Source organism: Hippichthys cyanospilos, chromosome 12, assembly GCF_059441005.1.
Source record: "Hippichthys cyanospilos isolate Australia breed blue-spotted pipefish chromosome 12, RoL_Hcya_1.0, whole genome shotgun sequence".
NCBI classification, from domain to species: domain Eukaryota; kingdom Metazoa; phylum Chordata; class Actinopteri; order Syngnathiformes; family Syngnathidae; genus Hippichthys; species Hippichthys cyanospilos.
In genome coordinates, this window is record NC_142380.1 from 18,682,639 (window position 1) to 18,697,099 (window position 14,461).

Genomic DNA, 14,461 nt, shown 5'->3' on the forward strand with positions numbered 1-14,461 from the left:
AGTGGGCCCAGCACTGGCTTGTGTATGGAAAAATCGATTGTGAAGAGTGTGTAGATAGTTGTGTAATGAACCGCTGAGATGCCATTTCATCTTATTGCTACCATAAGATGCATTGTGCCAACAGAAGTGAAAAGGGTAAAGTGTGAGTTTGAAGTTTTCAAACTGCTACCAAGATTTGAATGCGGTCTCACTTTGCACCCATTACTCTTCCGAGTCTCAATCTAAAGTCACGGCGCGCACTAATGTGAAAGAATAAATAGAATTAGTCTGAATTACTCCTTCTGTTGTTTTTTCAGTGTTTGATAATATATATATATATATATATATATATATATATATATATATATATATATATATATATATATATATATATATATATATATATATATATATATATATATATATATATGATAATAGAAACACACTGCTGCTCAGCACACAGTATAAAGCTGTGATTTGTATAAAGCTGTGGTTTCCCTCAGGGCCTCTGCTGAACTAGATCAATCAGATTTACTTTGTCAAGGAGTCGGGAGCACGCGAGAGGAACGGGATGGACAATTATCATGGTGCATACAAAAGCAAGATTGTAAAGGATCCTTTGTCACATCAGAATTTATTTTCATGAAAAATCACACGTAATTGATATGGCATTGATATGGCATGGGCCAAAACTATGAGGAGGAAAAACGGGCTTTGCTTGTATCTAAGACATTTATGCTCTGCCAAAGGGGCAGCTTGGATCAGTTGGTCGTACTCTTAGTATGAGTTTGCAGGTTTGATGCCCAACTCCCAAGAAGCCCTTCTGAAATATCCTTGAGGTAAACCCTAAGTCTTACAATGGGTGAAGGAAGCAACAATTCGAGCACTGTACATTGCAATCAAAATTTCAGAATCTTATCAGAATCTTTCTTATTTTCCTTCATAAACTCTGGATTCAAATATTGTACGGGAATAAAATGTGACTGTAGAAAGCGAAGTCAGATATGAAGGTCTGAAGTGATTTCAGAAAGTCACTATCAATCCTAAAATAATTAATCAAAGGTTAATCATAAAATCTTAACAATACTTTTAATCATCAAACATTTCAAGTTTTTCATTTATGAAAAAATTCAGCTAATTTTTGTACGCAAAATTATCTCGTGGGTCCGTTTAAACCTTTTTGTGGGCCAGGAAAGGGCTGTATGTTTGGTACCTCTGATTCAAAGCTACTGTATATCTGTAAACCAACACAAGGTCAATGGTGCGTTCTCAAAATTACCACCTAGGCAGAGCCAACAGAATATAGGCAGCATTATGTTTCATGCAGCTACAGATGAATTAGTCATGTGTGCATTGTTTATGTGGAGTTAAAACAGTAGCAAAGAATAGTAATGCAAACTCCCCTGATAAGCTCGTACAACAAATGAATATGGTTTGCTTGACACGGGGACGTTAGCAAACTTACCATGAACTTAAAACAGACTTGTTGCCTAGCTATCTAAGACTTGATTTACCTCCGCTGCTGCGGGTGAATAACTTTCTGGTAATTATTTTTAAGTTACTCCCGGAAGCAAGATCGTGACAATGACTTGATCATCTCCATCATCATTAGCTTACGGTGTGAAGCTCATGGGGTTTGCAGCATTTATTTAATGAAGCTGAGTTATTTTTTTTCTCGATTAACATTCTTTTACTGCAAGTTCAAAATAAACATGGCGGACGAAGTTATCAAAATAGAGGTCATCAACTATTATTTTTCAAATGTTACGGAGCTCTTTAACTTAGCGAGTATGGGTGAGCCAAAAAATAATTTGAATCAGAATCGCAATTCTCATTTACTATTATTTAAATTGATATAAAATGTAATTAAATCAATATTTTAAAAAAAATAAACAGATATCGATATGCTTCCTGTCGGCTTCTGTCTTTAAGCCCTGTGTCATGACGTCACCACGCAGCCCTTTCCAAGATTGTCAAGGTTGCACTGTTTGAAAGCAGTCTAATCTCTTTCCTACGCGTAGGGTTAGAGTTTAAATGTTTCTGTTTTGCTTTTCATTTACAGTAATTTGCTCTAGATGACTCTTGCTATGTTTTTATTTTGCCGCAAATTGTGCTAACAGGAATCTTGGTAAGTTACACAGTTGGGGGAAAAGAAGGAGGCAGGGTATATCAAAAAACAGGCTGTTTTCTCCTTTATTTTTAATTTCACTCTACTGATGTTGACGCCAAGATGTGCATTAAAAGCTACTAACTCCTATGAGAAAGTCTTGCATCATCACTTCAGAGTTTAGCTTGTTGTCGAGCTCGGACTAAGCTTACAGTATAGTTGTTTAAACATAGGGGTGTCCATATGTGCACGTGGCACCAGGACACCCTAGGCCGCAGTTCAATGATTGACTTTGTGGTGTCTCATCGGATTTGTGGCCATGTGTTTTGGACACTCGGGTGAAGAGAGAGGTGGAGCTGTCAACTAATCACCACCTGGTGATATGTTGGCTTCGATTGTGGGGCTGCAGGATGCCGGTCAGACCTGGCAGACCCAAACGTATTGTGAGGGTCTGCTGGGAACGTCTGGCAGAGTCCCCTGTCAGAAGAAGTTTCTATTCCCACTTCCGGCAGAATTTCTCCCATGTCCCGGGAGAGGCGTGGGACACTGAGTCAGCGTGGACCATGTTCCGCACCTCCATTGTTTAGGCGGCTGACCGGAGTTGCTTCCGTAAGGTGGTTGGTGTCTGTCGTGGTGGCAATCCCCAAACCTGCTGGTGGACACCAGCCGTAAGGGATGCCGTCAAGCTGAAGGGCCTGTGGGACTCGAATGTGGGAGGAGTTTGGTGAGGCCATGGAAAGCGACTTCTGGACGGCTCTGAGGATTTTCTGGTCCACCATCCATGGTGGATGTGTTCCACTCTGAGTTTCTAAAGGCTCTGGATGTTGTGGGGCTGTCTTGGTTGACAGGCCTCTACAACATCGCGTGGACATTGGGGACAGTGCCCCTGGATTGGCAGACTGGGGTGGTGGTCCCCCTTTTTAAGAAGGGGGACCGAAGGGTGTGTTCCAACAACAGAGGGATCACACTCCTCAGTGTCCCCAGTAAGGTCTATTCATGGGTGCTGGAGAGGAGGGAATGTCAGATTCAGGAGAAGCAGTGTGGTTTTCTTGCAAATGAATAAATATACTGTCTCTACTCTATTAAATATTTTGTTACAAACAATTGTGATAATGCTCCCGATTATCAATTTAGCTGCTCACATGAAAAAGTTCATATTTATTTCTTTGGTTATCGTAAATGTTCTGATATCAATATTTATATTTTCCTTTGGGCAACAGTTTAAAAAGTATAATAATGTTAACTTTTATATAAATATAATATCGTGGGATATGATTTCTACTTTTTTTGTTTTATCTTATACTATTCTATAAAAGCATTACAAAGCTATACAGTTAGCTTAAAAAATAGCAGATGTCATTTGCAGATGCTATTTTTGTGGAAAAAGCCATGCTCCTTACAAATCAAAACTTAAAATAAATATAAACTATTTCCCTTTGTTCTTCTCTCTTGCAAAAATGACCCACATAGTTTGATGATTCTTTGCTCTTGTACAGATTGAAGCAGAAAATGTTTTTAAGTCATTGAATCAAATCGTTTTGAATTGAAAATCGTTGAGAATGGAAAATTGTATTTGAATCGAATCAGAGAATCCAAAATTGGAATTGAATTGAATTGTGAGACTGCCAAAGATTCCCACCCCTAGTAGCCAGTGTGAGGAAATGAGCGAATCATTTGTCGAACATTTGATTAAAAAATAAAACTAGCTTGGTTTTGAAGGGGCAGCTCGGTGGAGCAGTGGTCAGCATGCCCACCTGACAGATCGGGGACTCGGGTTTGAATTCATCTCCTTCAGCCTTCCTTTGTGGAGTTTGCATGTTCTCTTTGAGTCCATGTGGGTTTTTTCCAGGTACTCCAGCTTCCTCCCAAAAACATGCAAGCCAGGTGAACTGGACACTCCAAGGCCTCGTCTTCACCTGGCTGGGGTTTTTGCAAACAGGCAGTAAATATCTCTGTTTTGCCCTATTTGCTATACATAGCCAGCCTTTTTTTTCATCATAGCTGAATGTTTCAACACCTCTAGCCAAAGTGGAGATTTGGCCAAGCCTCCGGTTTCGTAGTTGCGTGTGACCAGCTTCAACGGGGATTTGTGTCATCGCACTACTCTTTTTCTCACCGAAGATGCGGATACCGGTGACGTCAGAGGTGGAAGTTCTTTCTGATTGGACAAATCAGAGGTGGAAGTTCTTTCTGATTGGACAAATCAGAGGTGGAAGTTCTTTCTGATTAGACAGAATTTGCGACGTTACTGCCGCCTAGCGACTTGGCATGCTTGCACACGAATTTGAAACCACAGTATGCGGTTTCATATAGACATGACATTTTTAAATAATCAAACAACGACGAGAGGGAGTATATGCGGATTTAAATGAGGTGGTTACATGTAGACAAGGCCTAAATTGTCTTGAGGTGTGATTGAGTGTGTGAATGGTTGTTCGTCTCTGCTGTGCAACTGGCTGGCAAGCAGTTCAGGGTGTCCCCCGCTTGCTGCCCAGAGACAGCTGGGATAGGCTCCAGCCGGCCTGCGACCTTAATGAGGGTAAGTGGCTACAAAAAATGGATGGATGGTTTTGAAGGCTCTGCATTTCATGGACAAACTGATTTTTCCTTAGTAGCTTTACATTCAGCTCGTTTATGTTTGTCCGTATGTCCACAGTAAAAGATAAATCACGTTCAACTCTGAAAAATTGTCAGTATTTTCAAGTAGTTCCAAAAATGAAAAAAAAAATCTCCTGTTTGAGCATTCGTACACATCTTAAACTTGACTAGCAGACATTAGAATGGTACATTACGTCCGTGTAATCAGCGTAACTTTCCTCAAGAAAATGAATAAACTGGCGATGAAAATGAATAAACTGGTGATAGTGAAGTCCCTCAAATAAAGTAACAAGTTTCACAACTGGCTTTGAAACGTGATCAAGCTGCAACACAGTGATTTCTGGTAAATTATACAATGCAGGAACATTGCCTCCTTTTGTGCTCTTTCACGCTATCCTGAATTCTCTTGAACATCCCGATGTTTTTTCCTGTCAAATTTGGTGATCCTTCTGTGGTAACCCGAGCAAGCGTATTCCAAGGTAACATGCATCTGTACGAGCGCTGCTATGCTATTACGTAGTTCCTTTCCCATTTCCAAAAACTCCTCCATTATCTCGAAATTCTCATTAATCCCTCTAATAAAAATTAAAAGATGAGCATTGTCTTTTATTTTTTTGCTTTTGTCCAGTGCCAAAGAATATAATGGAAATTAAACCGCTTTTTTTTGTTTAGCTTACTAGTTAAACACCTGTCACTGGAATACATTCCCCCTCCCACCCTCTCTCTCTCTCTCTCTCTCTCTCTCTCTCTCTCTCTCTCTCTCTCTCTCTCTCTCTCTCTCTATCCATCTATCTTCCTTGAGGCTTTGCAAAGTAATGTCACTGCGCCTGCTGTGCCATGTGATGTTGAAATGCTTGACATTACAAGTCAAAATGAAACCAACACAGTCACTCACATCAAGCCTTAATTCTGTACCATCGGATTAAAAACACCAACGGGGCCGTATCCAGCGCGAAGGCCATAGTTTGTCCATATCCATACTAGGGTGTGCTTACTGAGACTTTTTTTTCGACCACTCAAATAATTAAAAAATGTTTTGTCTGCTTGTGCCTTGGCATGCCTGTCCCCGACTACTTATGTGCCTGCCAGCCAGTTTTGCTTGACGCTTTTCTGCCCATTGGGGTCCCCTGGTCCTTTTGGAGATGGCACACTCACTAAGAGTTGCATGTCTTAATGTCTGTAAGTCAACACTTGCCTGTCACAAGGCCTGCATGTCTTTTGGCCTTTTACGCCTTAAACATGTCTTTAAGTCATCATACTACTTGTAGTATCAAGCTTGGGTCTTTCTGTGAAATCTGTCTTATCGTCACATACTCTCTTGGAAGCTGTCTCATGTTACACCTGCTGGACCCCAAACCTGCCTGTCTCCTGCTGCTTGTGTGCTGCTGCTCTCATCAACCCGTCTTGTAATTAAATAACTGCTCTCAACTCCTACCCCTGACTCAAGCATGCTCATGGGTCCTATCCCACACCTTGACAGTGATGGAATCATTGGACACTAACTCACTGGGCAGGTGACACGACAATGATCCGACAAGAACAGAACAAAAATAGGAAAATAAGTACAAGCTAAATTGACGAGACAACACTGAACACCTGGACAAGACACAAGTGGTGCAGGGTGCTGATTTGTTGACACAGAGGAAGGAATCAAAACCATATAACAAACACAGAACTTGACAGAGTGTTGTCATAATATAAGGAGTTATTAAAATCCATCTGCATACATTGGGACCAATATTACAAAATTACATGGCATACCTAATTGAGACTCCAAGCATAACACAAGGAAAGGAATTTATTTGATCTGAAAACGTGAACTACACTCCATATTACTCTTTTGTTCACAAAGCTGTGACCTATTTGCCACTAAAATATCATCTTGGTGACATGATTGCTGCCTTATCCTTTTTTTTTCCTAACGCATTGTGCTTCCAACGAAGGTTTCACATTTTCTTTGTGGAAATAAATAATTGGTGATAAGAAAGTATATGTGTAAGTCTGTTATTAAATTAAGATTATGTTTTTGCTATCATTTTCTAAATTAAGAATAATGGTCTTGGTCTTTAGATTGAAGAATATAATGCAAAATCAATTTTTTTCATTTTGTTATTAGAAAAAACAGAATCTTAATAAGAAAAGTATGTAATTTATATCCTGAAATACACATTTTTGCTGTACAAAATGTTTCCTTTTTATAGAAAGAAAATTCTTATTGAATGGCTTTTTTAATTTACTTTTTACAGTATACATTACTATAGTCCAATTCAGCGTTATCCTTTATTAAATTAATGGGATTTGAGACTTTGAGGGTGAATTTAGGACATAACAATCTGAAGTGACAACATTAACACAAGATCTCTCTATGTGACCTTTGTAGCAAAGGACTGAATGTGACAAGGCAGTCATGAGAAGTCTTTGTGAGTGCATCAAACACTGCTGGGCCTAAATTTCATTTTCAAATGTCACTGTAGCCTAGAAGTTTATTTTTGCAAGGGGTTGTTTTTGCGATGCCCTCGAATCTCTGAGCCATTACTTTATGCTTGATTTTATAATGACATTTATCTTTATGGTTTTCAAATCTGTAACTTATCTATTGCACAAAGTTGATACGATTTGAATTTCACTAAATTCATTGAAGCACATCGAGTGGAATGTAAATGCGTTGTGTTGAAGCAGTGTTTGGCATTTAAAATCTTTCGCTGAGAAAAGTCAAAACCAAGACGACAACTGAGTTTATAATCTTTGTAAAGGTCCACACAATTTTAGAAAGAAAAAAATAGCATTTTCAACTCCTGAAAACCAATGCTACTTTAAGGTTAAAAAAAAAAAAAAAAGAAATCTGTAAAACAATACCTGCATGTTTGGACTGAATAATAGGGTTGATCTTTTGGGAAGTCAAGACATTTACCAAATTCTGTAAAAAGTTGTGGCCCAACAACAATGTTAAATTTTCAAGGCCCATTTAGCAAAATCGAAATATTTTATTTATGCACAGCTTTATCATTGGCACTGAAACGGTCCCAAAACAAAAAAGATTAGTTGTAGGTGTTCTTTTTTGTTGTTTTTTTAAATATGTGATTTTGCTTATTTTTTAGCAAATATATTACCCGTCCATCTATCCATTAGGTACTGCTTTGTCTGGCTCGGTTCATGGGTGCAGCAACTTGCCCAAGGAAACCCATACTTCCCTCGGCCATTGCGTCCAGCTCCTACACGAGGGTCCCCAGGCGTTCCCAGCACAGCCTGGTTTGCCCCCAGGGTCTCCTCCTGCTGGGATGTGCTAAAACACCTCACCAGAGAGGCATCCCGGAGGCATCCTAACCAGATGCCCAAGGCACCTTACCTGGCTCCTCTCATCATGAAGAAGCAGTGGCTGCCCGTCCCTCACAGATGACCGAACTTCTCACCCTATCTCTAAGGGAGAGCCCACACACCCTGCCATATGAAAGGGTTTGTTCCCTTGTATGAGGGATTTTGTTCTGTCTGTTACGATCCACAACTCATGACCTGAGGGCAGGAATATAATTCGACTGGTAAATATAGAGCTCTGCCTTTCAGCTAATCTTTCTCTTCAACACAACAGACCCGTACAGCGTCTGCATCACAGAAGATGCTGCACCAATCCACCTGTCAATCTCATGGTCCGTCCTTCCCTCACTCATGAACAAGACCCCAAGAAAATTGAACTCTTCCACTTGGGCAGGACCTCATCCCCGACCCTGAGAAGGCATTCCTTTTCCGACTGAGGACCATGGTCTCAGATTTGGAGGTGCTTCTTCTCAGCCGCTTCACACTCGGCTGCGAACCGCTCCAGTGAGAGTTGGAGGTCACAGTCTCTAGAAGCCAACAGCACCACATCATCTGCAACTAGCAGAGATGCAATGCTCAGACCCCCAAACCGGGTCCGGTTTGCCTCAATGCTTCAGCTACGCCTAGAAATTCTGTCTATAAAAATAATGAACAGAATCAGTGACAAAGTGCACAAGTGCACATAAATGTTTGAACATGGTGTTTGTTATGGACAATCCATGATGAGCAATGAAGTTCGATAACAAAGCACCACTCAGTTTCAGATTGGAATTTTCAAATAGTGTATGTTTTTTGTAATTCCTGTTATTTTTCTCAAAAAAGAAAAAAATGTACAGTATTTTGATATATTTTGGTATAGTGTTACTTCAGGAATCGATTTTTTGTCTTTTTAAGGTACAGAAGTGACAGGCAGTTAGTCCGCCACCAGAAGTAGCTGAGTTTGGCTCCAGCTCACCTATAACCCCGAAGATCAGCAGCAAATAATTCCTGCCCATTTAAATATTCAATTTAAATTTTTTGAAAAATTCAAGAGCATGTTCATTTTAAGGTCAATACTTCAAGCTCAAACACAGCATGGATGAATACATCATTACAAACATGAAGAGCTAAAATAGCTAGACTAGGCCCGGCCTTTATTCACAGGCTTACAGGGCCTGAAGGGAGATACTTTAAAGTAGCTGTGGAACCTTCTGTTCAATCCACCCTACATAAGCATGCTATGGAGTGATTTAACACTAGAAAGACCAGAGAGGTGCCATTTGACACTTCTGCCTATAAAGACCATCAAAGTGCTAAATGGCACCAAGGATTATAGCTTGCATCCTGAATCACCTGTGAATGGCTAACTGTGTTATGTAAATTGAACAAAATAGAAGTTGCACACTCACTTTATCTTGTTGGGGGAGCATCAGACTTGCAAATGTGGTCACTATGTGGTGGTTGAAGAGCTTGCACAGATCCATCTTTTGAAAAATTCATTCGTCTTCATGTGATCCCAGAAGGCCTTCAGGGATCACATGAAGACGAGGAGTATCATTGATTTATTGATTTCATTTATTGAACTTATAAACAAATTAAAACATAAATAAATTAATAAAGTCAGAAGTCATCATCAATAGGTGTCCTAGTTCAACACATGTTCAAAGGGAGAAGAAAGCAGGACTAAAACTTCAAGAGTGTCATATTTAGACATTAGTTTGTTTTGTATACAATAGAATAATGTATACAAAAAAAACCCTGAAAACCACGCATTTCTTAGCAGTTCTGGAATTTCTACAAATTCCAATGTCAAGTCATGTCTGATTCATCCATCCATTACCTTTCGGGGTTAGGTCGCGGGGTCAGCAGCTTGAGCAAGGAAGCCCAGACTTCTCTTTCCCTGGCCACTTCGTCCAGTTCCTCCGGCAGGATCCCCAGGCATTCCCAGGCCAGCCGAGAGACATAATCCCTCCAGCGTGTCCTGGGTTGTCCCTGGGGCCTTCTCCCAGTGGAACATGTCTGGAACACCTCACCAGGGAGGCGTCCAGGGGGCATCCTAACCAGATCCCCGCACCACCACAACTGACTCCTCTCAACACGGAGGAGGAGCAACTTGACGCTGAGCCCCTCTTGGATGACCGAGCTTCTCACCCTATCTCTAAGGGACAACCCAGCCATCTGCGGAGGAAACTAATTTTGTCTGCTTGTATCCGGGATCTCATTCTTTCAGTCACGACCCACAGCTCGTGACCACTGGTGAGGGCAGGAAGGATCCCCAGGCAATCCCAGCACCTTCGCCTTTCGGCTCATTTATTTCTTCACCACAACCAACTGGTATAGCATCCGCAACACAGCAGACGCTGCACCGATCTGCTTGTCAATGTCCCGTTCCATCCTACCTTCACTTATGAACAAGACCCCAAGATACTTAATCTTTTCCACTTGGTGAAGGACCTCATCTTAGACCGGGAGAGAGCACACCACCCTTTTCCAACTGAGGACCCTGGTCTCCGATTAGGAGAGCAGAGATTCCGAGAAATTTGTCGGATTCATTTTTTTTTTTTTTTTTTTTTACACACAGTCATTGCAAACCCTTCATTGAACGCACACACTTTTTTTATTAAATCATTCCATTTTTGTTTCATAAACTAATACCTTTTACGCACACGCATTTGCTTTATATTAGTTTTATATTATAATATTTTTAAAATCCCAAGTGGACCCTAAACTATAACAACCCTCTTTGATTAAAAAAAATACAGTGGCATGATTGGTTATCATATTATTTTATATATTACTTGTGCTGTTTTGAATTTAACTAAGATATATAATTTGAGTTTGATTAATTTGACAAATAATGGATTATGTCACTGGTTTTCAAGGTCTCTCTCCCAATAACAACCGATTCAAATAATTCGGTCATCACCAAGGTCTGCATGAGGTTGAAAATGATCCTAATCATTTAAAGGGAGAGAAATCAAGCAACGTTCAAAACGTTGTGAATCATTAATCATTCGTACAGATTTTATGGTATCTTAGAAAGACAAAGTGCCTTAACCCTGGCAGTAATAATGAACTAATATAATATGTAGAATGATTCCTTAGTTAAAAGTGCCTTAGTTAAATACATCTAAACTTTGAGATATGTTTCTTCTAACATTTTTTATATATATGTTTTACAACATAGATCTGCATTAATTACAGGGTCAATAAATTTATTTTCATTCTATCTTTCTTTTTCAATTGAGTCAACAGTGGTTGGTTTGATTGGTGGTGTTTGATTTTCTTGTTGCCGAAAGATCATTTGTTAGGCCGGATCGTTGGTGCAGTGGTTAACACGTTTGTGTTGCAGTTAAGAGAACTGGGTTCGCACATAACTTTATAAAAAAAAAAAAAAAAAAAAAAAAAAAAAAAAAAAAAGAACATCAGCTACCTCTTGATTTTCTTTCCTTTTTTTTTTTTTTTTTAATGCCCTGAATGGACAGTTTGAACTTTATTTCAGAACAACACTGTGTTGTTCACATCGGAGCCAGAGATTATCAAGTTATTTGAGGGTTGTTGCAATTATGCTTTTAGGGGTAACATCAAATAAAAAATGTACCAAGGGAATTCATGTCATATATTACTTGTACCATAAGTATAGTTTATTTTGACGCATTGACTGGCCTCCTCAGAACGTGTGACTACTACTATAATACAGTGGATTGACAGGCAGTGCATTCTCTTGTATGTTTGTATTTCTCATCACACTTCTGAAAAAAAAAAAGTCCCATTAAATATGCACCATGCGTTTATTTTTAAATGCTTACAAACGGAGGTTAGAGATTTATACTAAGAACTTCAAAAACCATCACTGGTAATGATAATAGCTTAACTTTGAAAATGCCATATAGAATGTGGTAGAATGGTAAAAGTGAATACACTCATGATAGCTGAGAGGAAGGGCTTTGTCCAACCAAAAAAACGAGGGATGGGTACAATGTTGGGAGTAGTGCAATACCAAAGAAATGTAATTACTGTAATGCATTACTTTTTGCTGTGTCTCATTCGTGTAATATACTACACCAAAAAAATAGTAATATTGTACTTGTTAAAAATGAGAGTTATGCAATGAAATACAATGCATTTTTAGCCTGAAAGTGGTGTTATTTTTTTCCACAAATTCGCCAAAAACAATGCGATGTCACACTCTGTCAGTCCGGCCACTCATTGCCCAACTCATCACACCTGCTCAACCCCCCTACCAATAAGCCTTGTACATCAACAGCTGCCACCACTCAACCACCCAGTATAAAACCCGGTCTCTGTCCCTCACAATCCGCCAGATTGTCTCCATGCGCCACGCCGAGCCTTCCAGCATTCCCGCCTGTCTGATTGCCCGTGTTTTGACCCCGTCCACTCTTGACCACCCGATAGTCTGCCGATCTAACCCGACCTCAAGCGCGTTGACCCCACCCGATCCCGATGACCCGATAGCCTGCCGGCCCCACGAGTTGGCCTGTGTCCCCGCGTCGCTTGCTCCCAGCCAACCGACCGCCTGCCATCTCCCAACTGTGCCTGGCGACCTATCACAACAGCCCGTCCCCGCCAGCCTTCAAACCAGCAAGTGTCCGCTCGTAAATAAAGATCCCTCAACAGCGCTGACCTGTCTCTGAATGCTCTTGGGTCCTCTCTATTTCTCCCTTGACATGCGAGGTCTGAGGAGAAAAGTTCAGGGCAAAATGTTTAATTGCTGTTGTTGGTATCTACAACAGCATAAAATGGTCTTACTATTGAAATGAATGCGGCGGCAGCAGACCACAGGTAGTATATAGCAGTGGTGGTCTATGCGTTTCACAAAGGCTTTCAGTGATTCGGCCCCCTCAGAAGCACACATACTGTACATATTACTGGTCTACACAGGCTATTTTCCAGAGCATTTGAACATATATAAACCCGCATCAGCAATTGAAACGTATCACGTATCACGCCAGGGAAAAACAACACGAAACCAAAATAACTCAAACTGCACAAAATAAAGCCACAACAGGAAAAATCCAGACAGAACATGACACCAGAAGCAAAATAAGTCAATAAGCCACAACAGGAAAAACCCAAACGTGACACCAAAAGCAGGCAAGCTTTAACAAGATTGTACACTAAATTACAAATTGCACTTTAATATAAGAACATGATTTTATTTCTTTACCAATAATTGAATATGAATAAACTAAAATTACTAAAAGATATTAAAAATGAAACAAAAAATATGCTTGACTCACCAAAACGCGTGTCTCCTACTTCTTTCAATACAAAATCCATTTTTCTTTCTTTCCTCAGAAAGACTTCAATGATTTTCTTATAGCGTTTCTGTGTTTCATTTCCAATAATAAATCCTTTTGTATTGACATGGACGCCAATGCTGAAAAGTCGTGTCGGTCCAATTTCCGTTTTGTTCTTTTGCAGCAATTGTGGGTTAAAAAAAAAAAGAGAAAGAAAAGAAAAAGTGAGTCGATGTGAATTTTCTGCTTCGATGTACGCTATGCCTCATGGTAGCTGTTAGCTTATGGTTGAGCAACATGTTTTTTTCTTTTTTTCCTGTTCTTTTCAATAACTTTATTTGACGACTTCCAACGTTAAACATGGTGGATCAATATAGCACCGCCTTCGTGCAGTGAGCATCCAGTCACGTCAAGTTAAATATGAGTCCTCTAGATGGCTCGATTGACTATAGCTTTTGATTAAGCATTAAGGCCACTGACATATCCATCTGCGCTTCTGCAGAGGCCCGCGCTGTGTCGATGCGAATGCCATGGTTTCTGGCAACAGCAGATTGCACACAGCATAGCGACACAAGTTAGCTGAATTTTAATTGGCTAAAAACTGTGATATTGCAAGAGCATAACCAAATGAATATAAAATGACATGAAAAGAGCAGAATACAAATAATTATATATATATATATATATATATATATATATATATATATATATATATATATATATATATATATATATATATATATATATATATATATATATATAGTAAAAATAAGTGTAAAATTAAAGTGATTTTTATTACAGTTATTATAATTATTATAGTTTATTATATTTATGATAATATCACATTATTTTAGGCTAGCAGGTTTAGGTTTACACAAGATGGACATACCCTCATTACTTTTAGTTCCTCAGAGATTAAGACAAAAACAATAGAATCATTAGGTGCACACCTAAAGAGCTGTCCACTTCACCAAATAGGACCATTAATCTGACAAACCATTTAGTGCAGTGCCATAGTAACGTGAAGTTAGCGAAAAGAAAACATGCAGAGCATGCGCTCTTTTGCTAGGGGATGCCACTTTGCCCTCAAGAGGTTAGCAGATTTGTTTTGCTGGCGCGTTCCACAGTGGATTCAATAGCATTTCGAAACCATGTCAGCAAGATCCCTGTCGCAACTAGCAATAATGACAAGGTAAGCTAATACTAATTTTCACTGTACAATTGC

The 14,461-nt window shown here is 39.6% G+C and overlaps 1 protein-coding gene across 5 annotated transcripts in view; it reads left to right on the top strand.

Annotated features, from left to right (window-relative positions):
- LOC148415213 (sickle tail protein homolog) overlaps positions 1-14,461 on the top strand; it is an 89,580-nt gene that overhangs the window by 9,556 nt on the left and 65,563 nt on the right. The window contains exon 1 of one of the 5 annotated variants that reach the window (XM_088430283.1): positions 14,304-14,428. The exons of the other annotated variants lie outside the window; for them this stretch is intronic. The gene's annotated coding sequence lies outside the window, so the exon portion shown is untranslated. Of the gene's footprint in view, positions 1-14,303; positions 14,429-14,461 lie in introns of those variants that run through there. 5 annotated transcript variants of the gene reach the window in all.